This window comes from Triplophysa dalaica, chromosome 5, assembly GCF_015846415.1.
Source record: "Triplophysa dalaica isolate WHDGS20190420 chromosome 5, ASM1584641v1, whole genome shotgun sequence".
Classification (NCBI taxonomy): Eukaryota; Metazoa; Chordata; class Actinopteri; order Cypriniformes; family Nemacheilidae; genus Triplophysa; species Triplophysa dalaica.
This window is the reverse complement of record NC_079546.1, coordinates 22,880,724-22,896,273: the sequence shown is the minus strand read 5'-3', so window position 1 is coordinate 22,896,273 and position 15,550 is coordinate 22,880,724. Positions and strand designations below refer to the sequence as shown.

Genomic DNA, 15,550 nt, shown 5'->3' with positions numbered 1-15,550 from the left:
GCTTAATAGGACTAGTTGGTATAATCGCATTACAGCACAGTTGAATTGCCCAATAAGACATTTCCCATGCCTTATACAGAGGGAAGCAGTCAAGAATATGAATAGAGGAAAGGATGTCTGAGATTGCACTGGTTCGTCAGGTAGCCATCCTCTGTGTCTGGTCATAAATGATTATAATACATAGCATACTTACCTTTCCTTGTCATTATCAGAGAGACATCTCATGAGTTGTGTGTCCCAATTTCATCACAATACCATGCCTTTTGGTGAGGTGTTGCTGATAGTGCCCTTTGTATGGTTCCCATCAATGCGACACATCGTCAGTTGTGCACCTCAGCCTCATTGGGTGTTTCAGCCCTTTATCACAAGACACCCTCAGCCAAGGTAGGCCCACCACAGATTAATCAGACCTGGGTGTGTTGCGCATTGTTACAAGGTCATCTGGCAGAAGCAGTGTGCAGCTATCACAGCAGCTCAAAGGCACCACAGTCGTTTCCTGGCGGCCCTGAGAAATCGAACCGGCAATCTTCTAGTCACGATTCCGACTCTCTAACCATTAGGCCAAGACTACCCAAACCGTTAATGCGCACTCAGTCCCCCACAGTCCTGTATGGCATACCATTACAACACATTACCAAAATGAACGCAACCAAATACACCAAACCATTGGCTAAGGCTGTTATAGCCCCACTGGCTCCGTTAATGTTAGCTCAGACCTCCTGGTCCCATATGGCATCATAAAACAACACTATTTTTTTATGTGGTCACTTGGCAGCCCATATTCCGTCATTCTGTTTCAACCAGAGCCAGTGGCCTAACTCGCAACGAGAGTGGCAAGTTCTTTGACTAGTGTTCGTTTGGTCTTTCCTCTGATCCCCACTTTCTTAAGCAGCCTTATTGTGGAATTGGAAACACAGCCCCTGTAGCCCACTTCCACCGGGGAACACTTTCGATGTCCAGCTCCGATCTTCAGCCTTCGCTGACAAGTTGGCGTTAGATTCGTTTTAAGAACATTACATTAATAACGCAAAGGTAACGTTTTCAATGCTAATGTTTTTAGAACGTTTTGCTAACAATGCAACTATAACGTTTTTTATCTTAACGTTTTAAGAACGTTGCATTAACAACGCAGAGGTAACGTTTTCAAAGCAAATATTTTTAGAACGTTTTGCTAAGAATGCAACTATAACGTTTTTAATGCTAACGTTTTAAGAACATTACATTAACAACGCAAAGGTAATGTTTTCAATGCTAATGTTTTAAGAACGTTTAGCTAACAATGCAACTATAACGTTTTTAAAGCTAACGTTTTAAGAACGTTACATTAACAACGCAAAGGTAACGTTTTCAAAGCAGATGTTTTTTGAACGTTTTGCTATAAATGCAACTATAACGTTCTTGATGCTAACGTTTTAAGAACATTAAATTAACAACGCAAAGGTAACGTTTTCAATGCTAATGTTTTTAGAACGTTTTGCTTACAATGCAACTATAACGTTTTTAATCTTAACGTTTTAAGAACGTTACATTAACAACGCAAAGGTAACGTTTTCAATGCTAAAGTTTTTAGAACGTTTAGCTAACAATGCAACTATAACGTTTTTAATGCTAACGTTTTAAGAACATTACATTAACAACGCAAAGGTAACGTTTTCAATGCTAATGTTTTAAGAACGTTTAGCTAACAATGCAACTATAACGTTTTTAATGCTAACGTTTTAAGAACATTACATTAACAACGCAAAGGTAACGTTTTCAATGCTAATGTTTTTAGAACGTTTTGCTAAGAATGCAACTATAACGTTTTTAATGCTAACGTTTTAAGAATGTTACATTAACAACGCAAAGGTAACGTTTTCAAAGCAGATGTTTTTTGAACGTTTTGCTAACAATGCAACTATAACGTTTTTGATGCTAACGTTTTATGAACATTACATTAATAACGCAAAGGTAACGTTTTCAATGCTAATGTTTTTAGAACGTTTTGCTAACAATGCAACTATAACGTTTTTAATGCTAACGTTTTAAGAACATTACATTAACAACGCAAAGGTAACGTTTTCAATGCTAATGTTTTTAGAACGTTTTGCTAAGAATGCAACTATAACGTTTTTGATGCTAACGTTTTAAGAATGTTACATTAACAACGCAAAGGTAACGTTTTCAAAGCAGATGTTTTTTTAACGTTTTGCTAACAATGCAACTATAACGTTTTTGATGCTAACGTTTTAAGAACATTACATTAATAACGCAAAGGTAACGTTTTCAATGCTAATGTTTTTAGAACGTTTTGCTAACAATGCAACTATAACGTTTTTTATCTTAACGTTTTAAGAACGTTGCATTAACAACGCAAAGGTAACGTTTTCAATGCTAATGTTTTTAGAACGTTTTGCTAACAATGCAACTATAACGTTTTTAATTCTAACGTTTTAAGAACATTACATTAACAACGCAATAGCAACGTTTTCAAAGCAAATGTTTTAAGAACGTTTTGCTAACAATGCAACTATAACGTTTTTAATGCTAACGTTTTAAGAACGTTTATAAATTGCAGATAACGTTAAGAAAACGTTCTACAAACGTTATTTCAAGAACATTTTTGATAACTTTGAGAGAACCTTCAGAGAACGTTAGCCAAAGTTACGGGAACGTTCCCTGTTAGCTGGGTTTATGTCCATGTTTCTTAAATGGACAACGTTTAGATTGTCGTGATTGCTGTTCTATTATTTGGGTAAAGGGTAATACGCACTCACACACATCCCACCCAGCAAAAAGTCGTCGAAAAGACGTCGAAAAGACGTCAGTGCCAGACGTCCAAACAACGTCGAAATGTGGTTGAAAAGTGAAAGGTGAAACGACGTCTTTTTCGCGTCGTGATAAGACGTCTTTTTCCGGTCTTTGAGAAGACGTCTTTTTCGGGTTGTTGAAAGACGTCTATAAAAAGTTTTGTCTCTTTCCAGACTTGAATTTAACTTAATTTTAAGCATAAAATCATTTATATGCATTCAATATTATATTTCTCAAAATAAGACAACTGACTAAAAGTACTAAGAAACATTTATTGTAAGTTACATAACATACAAATAATCGAAACATTTGAATAACAAAATGTAATAAGAACACTTTAGTTTGCACGGTGCCCGGTATCGCCAGATCGCTCAGGGGCCGTGTTGTCTCCCATGGCTTTGACTTTGATGTGGTCGGTGGCCTTGCTGTTTCACATTTTGACTGCATCTGCAATGACAAAGAAAAACACATTTGTTCTCAGTTTGTTACTCAAAAGGAATAATTCATTTTTTGTAAAGATGGTTCAGTTCAAATATAGCCTAACTGAAATGCCTCGATTCACAATTTAGAAATATAGATCTACGGCGCCTTCCGTACAATAACATTGGACCCGAAAAAGGTATTTTACATTATACGACAGCGGCCTTTAACATTATACGGTTCAGATGTAAACAGCACATAAAAGACAGTAAACCATGTGTGAGCAGTTAATGCAGTAGCATACATTTAACGGAAAAAAACGATCCGTCAACTGTTGTGTGAAAGCGTGAAAGAAACTGTCCCCTCAGACTGTCTGTGTCCTTATTCAATGATTATTACTATGATTATTATTACTTTCTTCATAATATGTAATTTTCTTTTGTTGTAAGCTTATGCTTTAGGTTGAGTTTAAATAAAACGGTTAAGTCAAAAGCTTTTACCTCAGAAAAACGGCTGTAGTGTGGTCACCTCAGAAGTGAGTCGTGTGCACTGCGCGTGACGGTCACAGACCACAGTTTATATTTCAGGTCTCGCGGGGTTGGCACGAGCAAGCAGCCAAGAAGTACTATTTTAATATATTTTTTATACATGACATTTTTAATGTGTATCTATGGAAACTTACCTTGCGTTATACTACCTTATGACAAAAAAAGTAGATAGATTAGAAAAAAATTGCAGCGCGGCTCCGTAAGCCTAGGCTAACTATAGTGATGTGTGTGGCTCTTTGCTAAAAAGTACACTTTCAAAATAAACTTAAATTGGTCTTTTCCGCACACTAAATTTATAGTTGTATTCTAAAAATTCTGCTTTAGTATTTAAGCCTCCTCAGAGACAAACTCTTAAGTTGAAATCGTTGCTATAGTAACAGCTCTATCTAGTCATAGTTGATGTAGCGGAGCTTTCCTGCTCCGGGAGAAGTTATAGTTCACACTTCCTGTTTATTGATTTATGTGCTTTTAACATACTATTCATGTAGGCATGTTTAAAATGTATTTAATTACCACCCGTAACTAAGTGCTAACTAAATAAAATTTGATCACATTTCATATTCGTGGTGTCTTAAAACAGGGCCGACCCAGCCTGTGTTTGTGCCCTAGACAAGATTTTAGATTGGCTGAGTAAATTTATGTTTTTAAGATTATCTTAAGTAGGAATACATTTAATACAAATTGTATAATTACTAAAAAGTATAAAATTAGTGTACAAAAGGAGAGCACTATAAGTACATAATGTAAGTGTACTTTTTATCATCTGACTAGGCTAGATATAAATTTAATGAATATATTTTAAATTATGTATTTTTTTAGCATTCAGTAAATAATGTTTAGTTTTTATCACATACATTTCTTGATATTGTGGTATCGTAAATACTCAATGAGTCCTTCGCCCGGCTGTATAATTGTCTTATGTTCATTTTATAGATATGACCTTAAATAAAAATTGATTTCCTTAAGTAAACGAAAACATTTATAATTATTAAATATGAGATTAAAAATCTTACCTTTTTTCAATGAGATGTGCAGTGAAGAACCTTCTCATCCAATGATCTTTTTCTTTAATGGCATCAAAATTTACTTGTTGCAGAATGAAGGCATTGGTTTTGAAATTTGAAATGAACTTTGAAATCAAGAAATTAACTTTTAAAATCAAGTTTTCATTTTCTCAAATCCACTGCAATCGTGGCCATGTCACAAACCTTATTCAAAATATCTCCCTTTGTGTTCAGCAGAACAAAGACATTAACACAGGTTTGGGACAATTAGTAACTTTTGACAGAATCATAATTTTTGGATTACCTATTCTGAATTTGCCTCAAAGAAGCTAATTTTGTAGTTTCATCTAAACATAGAACCCAGTTTATTGTAAAGTTTCATTAATGTGCAGCAACTAAAGATTCGGGAGTTTGCTTTTGGATGAGAAAATATCATTTTTGTGCTTTGGTCAACGACTTTGTCCATATTGATTGACAATGATGATCAGGCATAACATTAATGCTTGTTTTTGGCGCTGTAATTTTGTATAACAAAAACCGGAAAAAACTAATGCACTCTGTAAATTGCGGAGAACGGTTGCGTGATAAATAAGGGAAACTCTCACGAATGCAACATTATGAGCAACTATTAACAACAAATCGACCAACCTTAGAAACGTCTGAAAGGTACCCAACAAACATTTAGACGTTTGATGACCGTTGAAAAGACGTCATTTCGACACGTCCCGTCACGGTTGAAAAATAGTTCCGAAATGAAAGTTGAACCGACGTCTTTGACGTCATCTGAACGTGATTTCCACGTCTTTTCTGCCCGTCCCTGGACGTCCAAATGTATCCTCTTTCGGACGTTTATTAGATGTGTAGCTGCTTAATATAAGCGTATATATAAGAATGCGTTAAATATAATCAAACTCGCGTTGTGTAACATCGTGCAAGGCAAGCAATTATGTATTAAGGTTTACGTGTCTTAAATTGACTTAAGTTCTAAAAAGGGCCAAAATCGGTCCGGTCTGACCTGAACGTCTATAAAACGTTTCAATCACGTGCACAACACAAACAATAACACTTTATTTGTGGATTTAGGCAAAATTTAGTGTTTTAATTTAGCACAGCATATTTTATAGTGAACATCACATTTTTAATGGTCTTCCATTTGTTTGACAGCTACTATTCAAACAAGAAAATAAAAATAGTAGAATCTCGAAAGCAATGGAGTTTAACATTGATGTTTAGCAGCCATTAATCAAACATGAAAATGACAAAAGTACAGTATTACAAAAACATATGACACTACTTTAGTCCATTTTTTTCAAAATGTTTACTCATTTTCTTGGTCCCCGACCACCGGCTCTTCCGGGAGTGTGATTCATGTGTTCCACCATTAATGGTTAAAAGTCAGAGCTATGGCACTACCAAATTATTTCCTAACAGTCTTGTATTACTGTTAAAACAGCCATAAAACAAGTATCCATCAACCCCAGTGTGCTTCAGGTGATCTGCCATTGCTGCATCAAAGTCTGAATCTGTTGCATTTGGGCTACACCTGTTCACAGCATCTGAGTGAGAGAAAAGAAGATAAATATTAAAAAAAGTAGAAAAAAGATCAAAGGCAAAATTTGAGGTAAATTACATTAATTTATTTAGAAAATGTCAGATTATCCCACAACTAAATTTAAAAATTTAAAATACATACAAGATTGTAATTAACATGTGTTACACTTTATTCTTCTCTAGAATAACCGAATGTCAATAAAAGTTACTAATAACACTAGAATAAATTTATTTAAGGGTAGCAAAAGCACCTGATGAGTACTGTACTCCATGCTGTTCGTTTTGAAAGATGAACTTCAGCAAATAGCTGGTATTCTTGATCATGGCAAGTCTTCATCTTCTATGAAGAGAAGATGAAGATATATGAGAAGATATATTCTTGTGACAAAGAATATATGTTAGATTAGCGGTGCCCTTGAGAAAGACCCTGTAAACTTTGTAAAAGTGGTATTTCTGGTAAAACCTGATGTTCTTACAGAGAAGTCCACTAAATAGAGAAAATAAAAATTACATAAATGAAAAAATAGACAAGGAACAAGAGATTTTTGCAATGTCATAAGGCCAAAATTACCTTGAATTACATAGTATAGCTTTGAATGGCTTCTTTTTAAGTTGACCACCACCCCTCATAATGAATTTCACCATAAATGCATTTAACGTGATTCTGTGAAATAAATGACTCCGGATTACTTCACCTCAGAAAAATTACAGTTTTGTTTTCAGATTTGTTGCTGTCACTATGGTTCTTTTGTTTACTACCCAAATATTTGTATCTACACAGAGAAAGAGATAGAGAAAAACAAACAAACACAAACTACATCCGCACAAACACACACATTCTTTGTCACAATGCAATCTCTTAATAGAAGATGTAGACTTGCCATGTTCCAGAATGCCAGATATTCACTGAAGTTCATCTTTAAAACCGAAAAGCATGGAAAATATTCCTTTGGAATCCTGAAAGAAAAATCTGTTCATTAATATGTACACACACCTGGACACATGACTACACCTAAACTGAATGTGACACTTGCTGTCACATTTTGTGGTTAATACAAACAATTAGGGCGGATGTCCCAAAGGAAGAAGGTTTGGAACCCCTGATTTATTTACACATTGTTCCTGTAGTTGCATGAAATTACTCAACTTAATGTTAATTGTAACTGACACAAAACACAGCCAACGTTAGCTCTTTACCCGCCAGCCTTTACAAAAAAAGTTCTGAGCCAGCTTCAGCGTTTTTTAACATGTTCTCTAAACTTTGATGGCTCACAATACATTTTCTGTAATGAATAATAACTTGTCTTTGGCAGTGAACGGTTGATTTTTAAATGACAAGATAACTGTGGCAGGGAACGAGTTAGCAGTTTGGGGGATTAATGATTTTGCTATCAATATCCTAGCAAGAAGCATTAACGTTACACAGCACAGCTCAAGTGTAGAAACTAGCGTAACTTTAAACGACCTTTTAGCCTGCTAGCTAATTTCAGCCAAACACAAACTACATGGCAGTTGACAATGTGCGCAACATTTCTTTCAGTTCCTTCGTGTCCAACAAGTAAGACTCAACCACATTAATAAAACTAAACAAAATGCACTTACCCAACAGTAGTATTTGTATAACTCCGTCACTTTTCGAGATAAACCACACCGCCATTCCCGAGTCTTCTTCTTCTTTAGAGTTTATTGCTGATGGTAAATCAACTGAAGGCGCATTACCGCCACCAACTGGAGTGGAGTATGAATCACCGATTTTGACAGCACAGTTTTGGCAATCATCCACTTTAAATTGTGAAAGCAGATATTATAACATTATATATGTAAATGTGTCATTTAACTAAGATGAATACAAATGATCGTGTATTTAAAAAAAAGATTTCCTGCTTTTTGCAATGGGTGTTGTTTGACGTGTAACGTCAACGGACGTCTATCACAACATTTTTATAACTAATTGGGCACTCAAATTAATCATTGCAGTATTATGCAAGGTAACCACAATTTATTTTGCTTATTTCATAAGAACTTTACAAAGGGTCACGATGGACTAAAAATGCACGTGTAGAGGACGTCACAAGAGGACGCCCTTTCAACCGCTTCAATATTTATATAATTACACGTAGCTAAAGTCAAAGTAACAATCATACATGCAACCCATAGAGATCTGTTGACATGTACAAATGTATCTCAATGCATTTTTAGGAAATGTTATATGTCACATATTTTTACCGGTTTATGCCGTCCAACCGCGACTATTTTAGGCCAGGGACACGACGTTGCCGTCGGACCAATGTTTGTTGGGTATGTGCATCACGAAAAAGCGGGGAAAACACTTTATAAAAATGAATTAGCAGTCACAACGTTATTTTTATGGATATTTTAAATTCAATATTATGGCTTCCATTATAAACATATCGGCTCATAATATAAATATTTGTGTGCTTTAGCCACATTGTTGAACTAGTTAAATTATATCTTAAGAAATAGTCGCAACACACGTTGCAACTACTGCAATGTGATTTTCTTTTCATGTCAATATTAGTAATATACGTCGATCTTTGAGCTAATTTCGACCAAATTTCGACGGACCAAAAAAAGACCACATTTCGACGTCGATTTTTGGGATAATTTCGACGGACCAAAAAAGACCACATTTCGCCGTCGATTTTGGGGCTAATTTCGACCAAATTTCGACGGACCAAAAAAAGACCAAATTTCGACGTCGATTTTTGGGCTAAAAGACGGCCAGGACGGGCCGACTTGATTTAGCCCCAAAAAAGACGTCCAAATGACGTCTAGTGCTGGGTGGGAAGGGTGGCGGGGCGAGCAGTTAGGAGGGCGGGGCGCCCCCCTTATATAATGGTAGGGGAAACACTGGAATAGATTTATATTTCTGTTAATAAGATCTTACACACATGACAGAAATAAAGTCAAGGTGGTGTCTGTAATAAGTGAAGATGTGAATGATGTTTGTGTTTAATTCTCCTCTAATGAGATCTTGTCAGACCTTAATGTTCATATAAGACTTTGTGACTTCAGTGAGTTTATAGATTATTTTAATGATGTATCTTCAGACAGTCATTGCAGTAGTTTGCTGTAAAACACCTACAGTCACTATCTGGTAACAGTGTTGACAATAAATTACTGTAGAAATGTCAGTTAAGGGCTCACAGTGTACTTTAACAACACTGTTATTTCTTCTTTATTTCTTCCCTGATTATATTATGATACAGTTTGTTTGGAGATAACATAGTGCTTGCTTTATGAGGATGTTTTAAGAAAGTGTGTTAAAAATCTCTCTCTCTCTCTCTCTCTCTCTCTCTCTCTCTCTCTCTTTCTCTCTCTCTCCCTCCCTCCCTCTCCCTCCGTCATGGAGTAAAAATGTATTCAAATTCTAACGTGGAAGATGTTTGTTTGGCTGTAGGAGATGTTGTGGGTCATGAAAACATCGTGTCCGCATCGTGAATGAACAATGCGTTTGTGTTTTTTTTAGAACTATTGAGAAGGCGAATGAAATCGTACAAAAACGGTGTTGTAATTAAAGGTTCATTCACGACGGTGTTTCCTCTGAGTACTCCTGCCAAGAAAATAATGATTTCAAACGTCCCTCCTTTTGTGAAAGACGAGATAATCATGCAGGAATTGTCAAGATATGGAAAGATAGTTTCCCCCATTGAAAAAATTCCACTTGGATGTAAATCACCTTTAGTTAAACATCTCGTGTATTTTAGGAGACAGGTGTTTATGATTCTTGACTTGGTCTTTAAATTTAAAATAGATTCCTTTGATTATGTTGTCTGCGCATCATCTGATACTACGATCAAATGTTTTGGTTGTGGGAAAATTGGGCATCTTAGTCGTAACTGCCCTGATAAAGTGAATAAAAACGTAGAACAGATTAAAGCAGATCAAGCGGGGAGTGCGAGCGCTGTGGCTGAAACTAGCGTACCCGCTGCCGTATCGCTGGAGGCCGAAAGCAGTGTAGCTGCGAGTAACGTGCCGCTAGACGAGCCGCTCGTGGGGGTGAACAGGGCTGGAACACCGGGGTCTGGTTCTCTCATAGCTTCGGATGGCGATGATTCTGATTCTAGTGTTTCTGTGTGTTGAGAGATTTCTGCATGTTCTCAAAATGAAACTATAAATGTTTTGTATAAAGCCGAACCATTTGTGTTTTTCTGCAGGAAACTAAAGGGCTAAAAGGTGTGCAGATTGAGGATTATTTTCCTAACCGTGCACAGTTCGTGAAGGACACCAGATATTTGATGAAATAAGGGGCTTTCTCAGATCTCGAGGAGTACCGTTTACGGAAATTTGTAAACAAGTTAAAAAAACAAATTCATAGAGATGAGAAGAATGCAATGGTTTAAATCCTTATTTTTTTATTTTTTTACCATATGCACAATCTCTGTTTTTCCCCATCTTAGTTTCTTGTTGAACTTGAATAAAACTATGAGTCTACTAAAAATTGGAACTTTAAATTGAAATGGAGCTAGAGAAGTTCATAAAAGGATGATGTTTTATGAGTTTATACATCAGAAGTCTGTTATTGTCATGTTTATACAAGAAACGCATAGTGATCAAAGAAATGAGGTAGACTGGAAAAGAGAGTGGGGAGGTAAACTTCTTCTTAGTCATAAATCCTCTATATAAGTGGAGGTGTTGCAATTTTATTTTCTAAAAAAGTGACTCCAGTATCTTATGAATTTGTTCAAATTGAAAAAGGTCATTCTATAAAAGTTACTGTGAAATTTTTAAAAATTGTTATGGTGTTTTCAAATATTTATGCTCCAAATAGTGGAGCGGAAAGAGTTTTGTTTTTAAATTTAATCAACACAACTCTGAAAAGCCTAAATACAGATGATTTTTTAGTTTTAGGTGGAGATTTCAATTGTACTGAGATAGATGAAGTAGACAGAAATAATTTAGAACAACGTGTTGCATTCCAAAGAGTTATTAAGCAACTCGTTCAAATTTTTGATCTTTGTGATATTTGGAGAAATATGCATAAACAATTAGGACAATCTACATGGGTTCATTGTAAAGATAATTCATTGTGTTTGGCACGTCTTGATCGGTTTTTAAGCATTAAGCACCAGTTCAATATTTTTAAATCTTGTCAAATTATTCCTGTAGGTTTCTCAGACCACAGTGCGGTTCTTTGTTCTGTATTAGTTAGTAATGTGAGCTCAAGCAGTGCCTATTGGCATCTTAATACATCCTTGCTTGATGATAAAACATTTAAAGATTCTTTTAATTTTTCTGGTATGTTTTTAAACAACAAAGGATTTATATAGCTCTTTACAGCAGTGGCGGGAAAAATGCAAATCAAAAGTTTTTGTCAGCAATATACTCTTAATGTTACAAGAGAACTAGCTCGATCACTGAATATTTTAGAGCATGAGATAATCAATTTGTACAGTTTGTCTGCATCAATGGGTATAAAAGAACGTATTGAAGCTTTGATATCAAAGAAAACTTAATTGGGTAACCTGATGGACATTAAGGCACAGGGAGTGCTGGTTCGCTCACGTTTACAGAAAGTCACACAAATGGATGCGCCTCCCAAATTTTTCTTCAGTATGGAGAAAAAAAATAGTCAAAGTAGAATGATTCATTCCTTGGTCTCTGATACAGGACAGGAATTAAATAAAACTTCAGAGATGAGAGAAGTTGGTCAAAGTGGAAGGCGTGTCCAACGCCAGCTAAAGTATTTAAACAGTTGTTTTAGCCCAGTTCGTGGGAGAAGCAGTTTGTTGCAGTTTGAGAATCATCTGAAAGTCGTAAGTGTAATCGATTAATAGTGTGTGTGTCTTATTGAGTATAATGCAGTTTCGTTCCCATTGTGTGTGTCCGCTGAGTCACGCTGAGTCACGTGTTAATAGTTGCGTTTGTTTTCGCGTGATATTGGGAGAAAGTGGAAGGCGTGTCCTGCTGAATTCAATTGCTAGACTAAACGGGTATATAAATAAGACTAACCACCGCGTGCAGCGGTCGCGTGCAGCCCTCATCGCATGAAGACCGAAGAGAGTAAAGACCATCGACTCTACCTGTGCAACTAAAGACCGAAGAGAGTAAAGACCATCGACTCTACCTTTGCGACTAAAGACTGAAGAGAGTAAAGACCATCGACTCTACCTGTTCAACTAAAGACTGAAGAGAGTAAAGATCATCGACTCTACCTGTGCGACTCCACCTAGCAAGGTCACCGATAAGGCACCTGAGTATTACTGTTTTGCACTTATACTATTGCACCTTATTTATTCTCTTTAATCTCTTTTCTATATTTGTCTTGTACATTCCTTCATTTTTCACTATGTGTTTTCAAATCCACACTGTCATTACAACTCGTAAATCACCGGCAAAACGCAGAAGGCCACGCATGGCTAATGCTAAAAATCTACGCACTCTTTCAGCATCCAAAACTACCTCCATTACCTTTAATATTGTTTTATGGAACTGCCAATCTGCTGTAAACAAGGCAGATTTCATCACAGCTTTTGCCAAACATTCGGGTCTTTCTCTTTTAGCACTTAACGAAACCTGGATCAAACCGGAGGACACTGCCACACCGGCTGCCCTCTTCAATAATTACACTCTCTCCCACAGCCCACGCATATCAGGGAGGGGTGGAGGAACCGGACTACTTATTCCAAATGACTGGAAATTCAAACAGCTGTTACCCTCTTGCAACAACACCGCCTTTGAGTCTCATGCTGTTACTGTCATCCACCCTGTTAAAACACATGTTGTAGTTATCTATCGTCCCCCAGGGCACCTTGGACTTTTCTTGGAGGAGTTGGATGCGCTTCTGTCATCTTTCCCCGAGGACGGTACTCCTCTGGTGGTACTCAGAGACTTCAACATACACCTGGAAAAACCTGACTGCGTCGTTTGACCTCAAGCAAGTCCCAACTTCAGCGACTCATAAATCTGGTAATCAACTTGATCTTATCTACACACGCCATTGTTTCACCCATCACTCCCAGGTCACCCCGCTGCACAAGTCAGATCATTTCCTCATCACTCTTGATCTCGACTTAACTTCTCCAGACACTACACATGCTTCCCGACTGGTCACATTCCGACCCAACCTATGATCACTCTCTCCCTCCCGCTTATCCTCTGCAGTATCTGCTACTCTCCCACCCCCTAAACAGTTCTCTCTCCTTGATGCTAACACCGCCACCCACACCCTTTGCTCCACACTAACCTCCTGCTTAGACATCTTATGCCCTCTCAGATCTAGGCCATCTCGTGCATCTCCTTCTGCCCTCTGGTTATCTGATGTTCTCCGTGAACATCGCGCCTCTCTCAGGTCTGCTGAGAGAAAGTGGCGCAAATCCAAAGAACCTACCGACCTCTCTCTCTATCAGTCTATTCTCTCTTCTTTCTCTGCGGATGTCTCCTCTGCGAAAATCCAGTAAACCCAGCTAAAATCAATAACTCTCCCGACCCTCGTACTCTCTTTAAAACCTTTTCTGCTCTTCTTTGCCCGCCTTCCCCCTCACCTCCATCAGACTTAACAGCTGACGATTTTGCATCGTTCTTTGTAAATATCAGCAATCAATTCTCTGCGCCACCGCCTCTTGACCACGCCCAATCCCCAGACACATGCTTGCTCCCCTCGTTCTCTCTCGTATCTAAAGAGGACGTTTCCAAGGTCATTTCTTCGAACCACCTGACTACCTGCCCCCTAGATCCCATCCCCAATCATCTCCTCCAGGCCATTTCCCCATCGGTTGTTCCCTCTCTGACCCACATTATCAACTCATCTCTCACCACTGGTACATTTCCTGCACTCTTCAAAGAGGCCCGTATTACCCCGCTACTAAAAAAACCTTCTCTTAATCCTGCACTGTTAGAAAACTACGGACCGGTATCCCTCCTCCCCTTCATTACGAAAACTCTAGAACGTGTTGTATGTAACCAGGTCTCATCCTTTCTCGCCCAGAACAACCTCCTAGACTGCAACCAGTCGGGTTTCAAGAGCGGTCATTCCACTGAAACTGCACTGCTCTCTGTCATTGAAGCCCTGAGACTAGAAAGAGCTTCCTCAAACTCATCAGTTCTCATCCTAATGGATCTATCTGCCGCATTTGACACCGTTAACCATCACATTCTCCTGTCCACCATCAAGACTATGGGGGTCTCCGGAATGGTGCTACAATGGTTCAGGTCATACCTCTTGGGTTGGTCCTTTAGAGTATCTTGGAGAGGTGAGGTGTCTGAGTCCCAACATCTCGACACATGTGTGCCTCAGGGCTCAGTGCTTGGTCTGTTGCTATTCTCTGTATACATGACATCCCTAGACTCTGTCATCCGGAAACATGGCTTTTCCTATCACTGGTATGCGGATGATACACAACCTTACCTGTCTTTTCGCCCAGACGATCCGACAATTTCTGCACGCATCTCAGCGTGCCTAGCCGCCATCTCGCTCTGGATGAATGACCATCACATGCAGCTGAACCTTTCAAAAACAGAACTGCTTGCAATCCCGGCCGATACACAGACTCATCACAGCCTCTCCATTCAACTGGGCTCATCAACCATCACATCTTCCAGAACGGCAAGAAACCTGGTAGTGGTGATCGATGATCAGCTCAACTTCACAGATCAAATTGCTAGCACCGCCCGGTCCTGTAGACTAATCCTCTACAATATTAGGAAAATTAGACCCTTCCTATCAGAGCATGCTACGCAAGTCCTAGTACAGGCTCTGGTCCTGTCCAGACTGGACTACTGCGATGCGCTACTGGGTGGGCTTCCAGCTTGCACAACCAAACCTCTACAGATGATCCAGAATGCTGCGGCAAGAGTTATCTTTAATGAACCGAAGAGAGCATACGTCACTCCTCTGTTCATTAAGCTACATTGGCTCCCTATTGTCGCTCGCATCAAATTCAAGACTCTGCTCCTGGCTTACAAGACCACTACTGGTTCGGCATCACCTTATCTTCACTCGCTACTGCAGACATATGTACCCGCCAGATCACTACGCTCTGCAAACGAACAGCGTCTTGTGGTGCCATCCCAAAAAGGTAAAAAATCTCTCTCGCGCACCTTCTCCGGACCTGTTCCAGCCATGTGGAATGATCTGCCTGCTGCTACAAGATCTGCAGATTCTGTAGCCTTCTTTAAGAAATGTCTGAAAACACAGCTCTACCGTCAACATCTGACTGATCTGTTCTAACTCTATTTTCTTCTCTACTCTTAAAAAAAAAAAAATGAATGAATGAA

At 38.2% G+C, this 15,550-nt stretch overlaps 2 protein-coding genes and 1 long non-coding RNA gene across 3 annotated transcripts in view; 1 reads left to right on the top strand and 2 right to left on the bottom strand.

Moving 5' to 3' along the window:
• LOC130421317 (uncharacterized) overlaps window positions 1-15,550 on the top strand; it is a 792,526-nt gene that overhangs the window by 309,437 nt on the left and 467,539 nt on the right. The window lies entirely within an intron of this gene.
• Window positions 1-15,550, bottom strand: part of LOC130421318 (histone H4-like) — a 366,115-nt gene that overhangs the window by 315,175 nt on the left and 35,390 nt on the right. The gene's annotated exons all lie outside the window — the stretch shown is intronic.
• Window positions 6,180-6,653, bottom strand: LOC130421361 (uncharacterized). Its single transcript, XR_008906783.1, has 2 exons — window positions 6,565-6,653; window positions 6,180-6,318 (listed from the first exon to the last, which is right to left on the bottom strand). It is a non-coding gene; the product is annotated as an uncharacterized LOC130421361 (long non-coding RNA).